Source organism: Psammomys obesus, unplaced genomic scaffold, assembly GCF_907164565.1.
Source record: "Psammomys obesus unplaced genomic scaffold, mPsaObe1.curated_primary_1811, whole genome shotgun sequence".
NCBI lineage: Eukaryota > Metazoa > Chordata > Mammalia > Rodentia > Muridae > Psammomys > Psammomys obesus.
This window is the reverse complement of record NW_026587216.1, coordinates 49,831,916-49,842,584: the sequence shown is the minus strand read 5'-3', so window position 1 is coordinate 49,842,584 and position 10,669 is coordinate 49,831,916. Positions and strand designations below refer to the sequence as shown.

General features: G+C 47.5%; 1 pseudogene; it reads right to left on the bottom strand.

The window, feature by feature from the left end:
- Nucleotides 1-601: 601 nt before the first annotated feature.
- On the bottom strand, nucleotides 602-1,489 carry LOC129673396 (beta-1,4-galactosyltransferase 7-like; annotated as a pseudogene).
- Between the last annotated feature and the right edge of the window lie 9,180 nt (nucleotides 1,490-10,669).

Below are 10,669 nucleotides of genomic sequence, written 5' to 3'. Positions count from 1 at the left end.
GCGTATAGCTGAGAGCACCCTCTTTCCCACCACCCCCTCTTTCCAGCCAAAGGTTGAGAAACCGGTGGCCACAAAACATTTTGTTTGGCCTGCCGTAGCTTTTTAAAGTTTTAGTTAGTTGCTACCATTTAAAAGTCAGGAAATTCTGCGTAAGAATCCAGCATTCTAGTTTCTTGAGAAATGTGAGATCTGGCGACACAAGGCCCCGTCCGTGGACGGTGACAATCAGCTGCACCTCGTATTGACCGCTCCTTTGGCTTCTGACTACGTCTTTGCATGAGGCTGTCCTTGCAGAGGAGCAGACAGGCTGCTGAGGCTGTCCGAGCCGTCTTCCCGTGGCCTCAGGCCTCAGCATGGGTAGGCAGGGTGGAGAACATCAGTCGTGAGCCACACCTCCAGCCTCTCTCTGACAAATTTTTCCAGCAGCATCCCAGGAACTAGTAGTGTCCTGTCTGGGGCGGGGCTCTGGGGACCAGTTTGCTGAAGATGGTCTGGCTAATTCCTTCAGGCTGCTCTGCATCCCCTCAAGCTGGGCCTAAGCCTGAGGTTTCCTGAGCTTGAGCAGCGTAGAGGTCTGGAAGGCTTCCTTACAGTTTAGCCCTCAGCCAAATGTGCACCAGGGGGTAGCTGTCTCGTCACAGTCCAGCATCACATTGAGAACAGTCCAGACGGCCCCTCCTACAGACAGTGCTGTGCAGGAATCCACCACGTACTTCCCAGTGTTCAGACCTCCCGGTCCACCTTGAATTGTCCCTGCTTTTGAGCCGCGCTGCGTTTCTGGTCCCTCTTCCGCCAGGCTGGGTCACATGAGTGACGGAATGTCTGGTACCCGGTTGTGATTCCCGAGGGGCGGAAAAGCTGGAGACCGGCTCCTTGGATGCGCCGGTAGGATTCATCATGCTCTCGGCCCCAGCCCCAGAAGCGGTTGGACATCGCGTGGTGCAGCTGGTAGTGCTGTTTGGAGAGCAGCGGAAAGCGGCCCACACAGGTCTGTAATGGTGGAGGGGGTGAAGCCTGGTCTAGCTCCTCGCCGAGAGGGAGCAATGCAGCTGTGCGGTTGCTGCGCTCCAGGAAGCCCACATTGATGAGTGCTGCCCTGCTGAGCCTGAAACCATCCACCTGGTAGACGCGGTGCTTAGGAAGCGGTGCTTGCGGGGCACAAAGACCAGCAGCTCCTCAAAGCGTTCCCGGAAGGGCGCCAGCACTGCTAGGCGGTGAGGCCCCCAGGACTCATCTCCTTTCCAGTGCTCAGGGGATGGCTCCAGGGAACCAGCCGGGGGTGAACTCAAGGTCTCCTGCCCTTACCCCTGGTCACCTGGCCCATATCTGCAGAGCATCTGAGCTGCAGCCAGAGCAGGGAGAAGACCAACAGGAGAAAGGCAATGAAGAGGTGGAAGATGGAGCATTTCCGGCGGAGGCCAACAGGAAGCAACCTGGCCCTTCCATTCTCCAGGGGCAGCTGTGTGGATTTCCTCCGGGAGGGCAACATCGTGGGGAGACACACCTGGACATTGGGCTCCAGCTACCAGCCCGGCGCCCCAATCATCCAGCCTGCCGGGCCCAAGCAGTGTCTCCACCCTGGCCTACCCACCCCTGCCCCTCTCCCATTGCTCAGGACTCATTTTCTAAAGAGCATTCACTCCAACTCCACTGGCCTTCTGTATTTCAACAGCCATTATTTTAATCCTTGTCAGACGGAAGATGCTGAACTAGGCCGGAGTAGCAAATGGGAGAACCCTACCTTTATGGAGCACACTAGAAGAAAGGCAATTTTACTGTAATGTTAGCAGACACCTTACAGCCCCAACTGCCCTCTATAAGGCCATAACTTGGTGTCTACGGAAGAGTTTCCCGAACCCCAAAGGCAAGGATGCTCAAGTCCCTCCCATAAATGACTCTGTGTTTATCTTTGTGTGCCCTAGAGCCAACTCCAGATTACTTACAGTACCTATTGCAATGTAAACAGTATGCGAATAGCTGCCCCCTGGTGTGGCCAGACACCCGATAGGAGCACCTGGAAGGAGGAGGAGCTTATTTTGGCCCACAGTTTCAGAAGACTTGGTGCATGGTTGCTTGACACCACACACTGAGACAAAACATGGGCACAGGAGTATGTTCTGGAGCCCAGCGTGCTCATCGTTGTGAACAGGAAGAAGAACATGAGGTCAGGAGTGGTGAGGGACACTACACCCTAAAAGACTGAGCCCTGGGGAGCCACCTCCTACCATCTCCCAAAGCTTCCATAACCTCCCAAAATACAACCACCAATCAGGGAGCAAGCAAGCAAATTCAGAGTCAAACCATGACGCTATACACATCGTTTACAAAAATAATGGAAAAGGAGCCTATACTTGCTCATTATGAATGCATTTTATTGAAAATATGTTTTGGACAGTCAGTGAAAAATGATCCACAGCAGAAAACAACAGGTTTGTGAGACACTCAGATTTCCAGGAAAGGGTTCACCCAGACCTTCCGGACGAGGAGAGAGGTGGCCAAATTAGAGAACTCCAAGAGAAAACACGGGGAAGTACGGTCAAAGGCCTGGTGGCAAAGGCCCTGTCAGTCTCCTGTAGTCATCTGTGTCATATGAGAGGTGTTGCTTCTAGAAATTTCTATAGAATATGAGAAGCAGAAGGCCTTTGCTCCTCAAGCTTTGTGCCCTTTTGAGTTTAAAAGTTAAGTTGTCAGGTCTTGCCTTCCATGGATATTGACTGACTGATTGATTGATTGATTGATTGGCTGACTGACTGATGTTTTGTTTGTAACCCTTTGGATTTAATTTGTGAGAGGTTATTTACAAACAACCTAGCAGTGGCTATACCATTAAAGAAAACACTAATCCCTTTCCCAGCCAATATTGACTTCCATAGTCCCTCAAGAAGGACTGAGGCCTCATGGGTCCTTCTCCCCATCACGATGAGATTTTGATGGGTCCAGGTTTTACAGGTCTTATGCAGATAGCCACAGCTACAGTGAGTTCAGCAACTCACTGGCTATGTCCTATCCAGAGAACATCATTCCACTGCACACCTCTCCATTCTCCAGTGCCTAAATTCTTCCTGCCCCCACCTTTACTTTCCCTGAGCCTTGGACTGGGTGATGCGGATTCCCATTTAGGATCAAGCTTTCCACCATCACTTATTCTTGTTTTTTTGTCTGCTAGGGGTTCTGCATTACCTCTGCCTGCTGCAGTAGAAGCCTTCTCTGGTGAAGGTTGAGCACGGCACTGATCTGCGGCTATAAACACGAATGTTTAGGTGGCAGTTGAACAACATGACCACTTAGCAGAACAATGGCAGCACAATGGCCCCTCCTAAGATCTCTGGCCTCCCAGCCCCAGGTTCTTGGGCTGGACCATTGTTTACCAAAATCAAATCATGGGTGAAAAGGCATGTCTGCCAAGAAAACCTAGGAAAAAAGCAACACCTAAAAAATAATGACTATTCAGCCAGGCAAGGTGGTGCATGCCAATAATCCCAGCACTTAGGGAGGCAGAGGCAGGCAGATCTCTATGAGTTCAAGGCCAGCCTGGTCTACAAAGTAAGTTCAGGACAGCCAAGGCTACTCAGAGAAACCCTGTCTTGAAAAAACCAAAATGATGATGGTGATGAGGAGGAGGAGGAGGAGGAAAAGGAGGAGGAGGATGACAACGATGACTATTACGTTGTAATAACTGTCCCTGCATGCATGGTGTGCTGTAGCTCCTGTTGAGCCAATTTGCTGACACTTCCATCACCTCTTCAAGTCGTGCCCAATCTTTTTCCCACATGCTCCAGAATATGATCTGAGTCATGGATGGATTTTGCTCAGGTCCAGTTCTAGACCAGGAGCATTGTGGGAGTCCTAAGGGTATCTAGAGAAACAGAGGCAGCTCTTTCCCTAGAGAAGACTTCATAAAGAATGATGACCCTATGGTAGAAAGAGCTCCAGAGAATGATGATTTGGAAGAATTGTGGGGTCTTGGTGGATGCCTGCCCACCAAGTAGAAATTAGATTATTTTTATCGTTGGAAAGAATAAGCTGTAAAATAGGCTACCTGAGAGCCTTCTAAGAAGAAAAAGGATAGACACAATGGCCTTTACAAAGTCTCTCTGAGTATAAGGATTCATTCATCCAGCCACTGTAGGATGTTTTGACTACTGTTTTCAGGAAGCCCCTTCCTGAAGCTTCCCTGCATGGCTGGCAGGGAAGTGAGCCCTCACGGCAGGACTCTGTGCCTGCATCCCTCAGCTCTTCTCTCTTGTAACTGACACAGAATCAGGGCTGTGCTGAGCTCACCTCGTTGGCTTGCTCTGGGACTCATACTGTCACCTTGTCACTCACATTTTAATTAAATCTCATCTGTTAAGGTGTCCGTGACCCATCTTGGCAGCCAAGAGGAAACATGTGAAAGTTAATTTCCTAAGGTCGTGGAACACAAACCCCTAACAATGTGCAGACGCGTGTATCTGAACCCACTCAAAAACAGTGTCTTCCCTGGCCTAGTCCAGCTGAATAGAAAAAGAGAAAAAAAATGCTTATAAAAATCAAGTAGTCTAAGATCAGAAAGAAGGAGAGAAAGACCTCCCCTATCAGTGGACTTGGGGAGGGGCATGCATGCAGAAAGGGGAGGAAGGGTTCGGTCGGGAGGGGAGGAGGGAGGGGCTTATGGGGGGATACAAAGTGAATAAAGTGTAATTAATAATAATAATAATAAAATATTTAAAAAATCAAGTTAAGCTGACTATTAAATCTACTTGTCTTGACTTAAATGTTTCGTACTGTTACATTCTATGGAACTATGGAAAACGAATGGAAAGATTATTCTCACGAGGAGGAAGTATCTAATAAGCTAGTTTGGATTAGGGAATAATGGAGCAGGAATCAGTCTCCTGGAATCACACTTCCTCAGTCCAGTTCTCTACCACTGTGCTACTTTGCTGTTGCTACTTGTGGAATATATATGGATCTTGCTGACTAATGCCGAGGTGTTAGTGAGGCTGCCTTTCTTTCTCAAGGCTCTGCAGACAATCTATTTCTTTGTGTCTTTTAGCTTATAGCAGCAAGCTACTCTCCTGGATGGAGCCTGCACCTCCATCTGCAAAGCCAGCCACATTGCATCTCTCTGACTGCTCTACAGTCATATTTCCCACAGGCCAAAGCCTTGAAGATTCTCTGCCTCTAAGAAGGCTTGTGATTAAATCAGGTATACTGGGGTCATCAGGATTACTCTCTGTCTCAATGGCCCTAATAAAGCCTGTGAGGCCAGTTGCCATGTAATAGCAGCAGGTGTTAGAACACGGACACCTCTGTCACCAAAGTTCTCCCTACCGTGATCACCAAGGATGGTGCTCCTCCCACAGGATCCCAGGATCATTATGTGATGCTCAGTCTTGATTGCTGGGAGTTAGAGTTGTCATGAAAATGAATCTCTATGGCCGTCTGTGAGGGATCATCTTGAGTAGGTTCTGAAGTGGGAAGGGCCACCCTGTTTGTGGGCAATCCACACTCCATGGGATGGGTCCCAGACTAAATAAAAAGAAGAAAATGAGCTGTGCGTAAGCATTCGTCGTCCTCTGTTTTCTGACACTGATGCGATGTGAGCAGCTTCCCCAGGCTCCTGACACCACGACTCCTCTGACATGACGAACTGTAGCCTTCAATTGTAAGCTTCCCTTCATCCAATCACTTTTGTCAGGTATTTTAATCACAGAAATAACAAGTAACCAATACAACTATATTCATCACAGCGCCACACTGATGGAGTTATGTCGCATCAAACTACCTGGACTCTGTCTTTCTTCTTGTTTTTTTAATCTACAATCCGCAGGTTCCACAATGTCTCCCCCACTGTCTGTGTTTCCTCCTACATGAAGAGACGCTGCCCTTTGCTTCCTTACATTGATGTAGACATGGGGAGTCTTTTGCTGTGACTTAAGCCTCCTCTAATGACCTTCTGGGAGAAGTGCCTTCCCTGTCCCCTGCCCATCTGCATGCCACCACAGCAACCATGTCATTCCCAGAGGGCCAAGCAAATTCTACGAGCACTGAAGGAGCGCTTGAAGGCGGCTTACCGTCCTGGCAAGCGTACCCACCCCAGCAGGTGCAGGCTGGCTGTAAACAGCTGAATTCACGTGCTCTGATGCTGGTGGAGCTGCCACAGTTGTTTGTTCTCCCGTTTTCTCGGACATCAGCATCTTAAGGTCATCCCATTGTGCGAAAGTAAAAGAGTATTTGAAATGTCAACATTCTAACTTCCACTGGAAGTTTACCGCGGTAAAGTCCACACTTCGAGCTAATAGCATTTGATTCACAGGTTTGTATACCAGGACAGAGCACAACACTGTGGATATATTTTGCCTCACTACAACTGACAAAGATCAATATAGACACAAAAAGCCCTTTGATCCTTCAAAAAGAGCACCTAGGTAAATTAATCTAAAAGTAAGGGAAAGCGTGACCACCAGCCACACTTTCACTCGTTCCTAAAAAGATGCTGTAAAATCATTTTCTCTATAAAGTAGGTTTGCTCTACAAATGCTGCTTTTCTCTCTCACCACCCCTCACTGCCCCATCAGCTTGACAAATAAACATCTGTGTTGCAGATGATTATCTACATAGAACTCCTGTTTCTCTGTGACCACGGGCACTTTAAGTGAGAAGCCTTCTTAATGCTGAAAATTATGAAGTCCTTAATTACTTTCCCGACTTGCATGGCATTGGCTCCACGGAATACGTCTCTCTTTTAAGCAATCATTTATATCTGTTCCATTCCAGAGGTACAAGTGTACAGTGCCTCCTCCTTGAACCAAGTGCTTCTGTGATTTGTCTGCTTTCTCAAACCCCCAATTCTGCCTAATGTGACTCAGTGGCAATAGGCGTATTGGGTTCCTCAAAATTCTCCAGTTCCTGGATCTGAGGTGAGAACTGGCCTGGCCTGGACAATCCCCAAAACCTGGGACCTAGACAGGCCTGAAAAGAACAGGACTCTAGCTGGGAGCCCACCTAGTCCTGCGACTGCCTCTGTAGTACCCAAGAAACAGATCAGTCAACGAGTTTATTGAAAGCTTATTAATGATACGCATAAGGGACTCCAGGCTTCAAGAATATTGTACAGTTTAGTGCTCTTTCTCTCAAAGAATAATGGAAATGAGAAAAAATTAGAAGGGGGAAGACAAAAACCATGAAAAGAAAGGACATCCATTTGGGCACCCACTGTGGCCAGGAACGTCATCTCTCATACTCCTCCAGTGGTCCTGGATTGTTGTTGTCCCCAACAACCTGGGAAGCAACAGAGGCTGAGCACATTAGGGTAACTCGCCTGTGGTTCAGGCCAGCATCAGCTCTCAAGTTCCCTACGTGGGAGGGGTTTCACTGGACAGCAACTTAATGCATCACAGTACCCTGTTTCCACGCTCCATATTAGGGAGGCCAGTTCTCTTTGTAAAAAAGTAAATATCACTCCTACTAATGTGGGTCCTGAAGTATAGACACCGCTCACGAGTGTGGCATTATTTCCAGCAGCTGAAAGTCTGAACTGGGGCTTCACCATCCCTTAGACAAAGAAGTTCCTGGGCTCCCCTCCCCCAGTCTGTGGAGTCCAGCAAAGCCCCATCCCCTGAGGGTTTCCTCGGGCTGAGATCAGGCCCTGGGGCACTATCTTGAGGACTGTGAGACTTCCCTTCAGTGGCTCAGGTGACTCTGAAATTTTCAGGCTACAGGTTGAGTTGGTTCTCTACATCCATGGGCTGTTGACAGCTGTCAGGGAGACAAGCCACCTTTTGCTGCTGGCCAATCCTGAGGCTCATGCACAAGGACAGGGACAGAGTCCAGACTGGAAGACTGTTTTGGCTGTTTCTGCAAGGACCTATCCAAGTGGATTTGGCTGAAAACAGCCTCCATAGTCACCAGAATAGGAAGCCTTCTTGAGAATTGTTGGGTTGACTGACCACAAAGCAGACGCAGGTCTGATGAGAAACTATGCTGCCACATCCTGGGAGTTGTTGTTTCCACCAAAAAGGGACTTATTTTATCCTGCTGACACCTTCTGAGCTTACCCATGTGCTGAGGACTGCAGATGCAGCCCTCGGGGAGGTGCTCTGCATACACCTTCAGCGCCGAAGCATGAAGTGTGAGGGAGCTTTGCCACAATCCATCTCTAATTTACTCACTATTCAACGACTAGATGCCGAATATCTGCTCTGTGCGAAGAGCTGTGCTCAGTAAGGTGGAAAACGAAAGGAAACTCACCAGGTTTCCCTCCTTAAAACAGTGAGAGCCTCCTGCAGAACATAAGGCACAGGTGTAACTTTCTCTAAAATGAGGTAAAATACACCAGATGCTGCGAAGAGAAAAGTTCAGGTAAACTCGTATGAGAGAGAAAGCTGTATGCGCCATTGTAACATCATAGATGGATGTTGTCTAGCTCTGGGAATCTAGCCCACCCCAAGAACAAATCCTGAGATAAAGATATGGATACAAGTAGTTGATGTGGTGGTTTGAATAAGAATGGCTTCCACAGGCCCATGCACCTGAATGCTTAGTCATCAGGCAGTGGTGCTGTTAAAAATACAATGATTTGAGTGTGTGCCCTTTTGAAGGAAGTTTGTCACTAGGGGTGGGCTTTAAGGTTTCAAAAGTCCATGCTAGACCCAGTCTCTCTCTCTCCATCTTTGTCTGTCTGTCTCTGTCTCTCTCCCAGCAGATCAGGATGCAGCTCTCAGCTACTGCCCCAGTGTAGGAGTGCCACCATGCCCCCACCATGCCCCCTGCCATCATGACAATTGACTAACCCTCTGAAGCTGTAAGCATGCCCACGATTAAATGTTTTCTTTTATAAGACCTGCCTTGTCATAGTGTCTCTTCACAGCAAGAGAACAGTGACCAAGGCAGAGGGAAAGGAGGTGATCTTAACATTCTAGCATGCAGAGAAGACAGAGGCAGGGGAATTGCTGCAAGTTCGAGGCCAGCCAAGGTCTACACAGTGAGTCCAGGACCGCCAAGGCTACACAAAGAAACTCTGTCTCAAAACAAAACAAAACAAAACAAAAACACCCACAACAAACAAAAAAAAAATAAAACAAAAATTCTTAAATGAGCAATTTACTTCCATGTGAAGCTGGGTCCTATCACATCAGGCTGACATGAATCAGAATCTGTGAAAGGAAAGACAGAGGTTGGAGTGCTTACCCCACAACCCCATCCTTCAATACCGGCCATTGCTCTACAGCACTACTAAACTCTCTTCTCCCAGCAGCCCAGATGCCATGTGTGATCAGAGAACACCTTCCAGAAACAGCAGGAAATTTCAGGGTTTAGAGGAACTACCCTTGAGTTCCCCAGGTTACACAAAGGACAATGAATAGGGCACTGCCAGAGTTGGTACAAAAGTCTTCCCGGAAAATCAGTACTTGACTAGGATTAAAGAATGAATAGGATAGGTGATGGTCAGGGGAATCCGAGTGAAGGAAGAACCTAAACAAAGCAACAAAGGCATGTATAAAGGGAATAAAAACAATCCAGCAAAGCTGGGCTTTACAATCCATGGAGTGGAGCTTGGCCTTAGAAGAAATCTTAATCAAACTGACTTCAGTTTTGTCCCTAGAATTATCTAAGTGGCCACCAACATTGACCATGAAGTGCTACTGATGATGATCTTTCATGAAAGGTTCTTCCAATAGATCCACTCGGGATACTTAATACTGATAAAAACGTGACTAGAACAAATGGCCTAGCAGAACAGCCTCAGACCCTGTGTTGTCTCTTATGGGCCTAGTCTTTGGAGGAGGGAACACTCTTTACCTCAGTCTTTCTCTGCTCCTGGTTTTCCAGGTTGGAATCTCTGCCTACAGCCCAAGAACCCAGGAGGCTATTCGACTCTCCATGGGAAGAGTTCTGAACCTGAGAATGGAAGGGGCTAGAAGGCCACATATCACACATCAACACTGAGCCATATTGTCTCTCCAGGCCTTCCCAGGCCTACAGCAAAACTTCCTCATATGTGCAAGGGCATATAGACAGCCTGGAGGCTCTGCAGTGAGGGCATGGGGGAAGTAAGGGAAAAAAAAACTAGAATTGTGGTCTTGGGAATTTAGGTTTTAGATTCATATAGAAGCAAGGATGTTGGATGAAAAAAATTTATTGTATTCAGTCTGATTTTTCATTCATAACAGGAATTTTTTTCTTTAAAGTCATTATTACTCTGTAAAATAAGAAAACATTTGTAGTATGAATTTTAATTTCCTTTGCAGTCAAGCCAAAGGACAAGTCATAGACACAGAGGTGAGTGTGGCTGTCTCTGGGATGCAGGGAACAGACCCCGCCCCACCTCCACTGTGCACTGTAGCGCTGTGCAGTGAATGCAGGAAAGTGGAGATTCTTAACGCAGTTCTGAGGAAGTACCTTCATGCACTAAAAACGCTGAACCCAACTGATCCTTTCAGATCAGTTGCAGCAGCTATACAACCACAAGAAGAGGCCCATATTTGTCTTTCTACACTGAACTGAATAACGTGGCAGATGGACAGCATGCTTTCCCCTTCCCTCTAAACAAATGCCTTGGTTTCGTTTCTTTTTGACTGCTGCATCTTGAATTCTGTCCACACGTCAAACTTCACTTCCTCTTCAGAACACTCCATTCTTTCCTAACCACCTCAGACTTCAATCAAATGGAATAGTTCAAAATGCT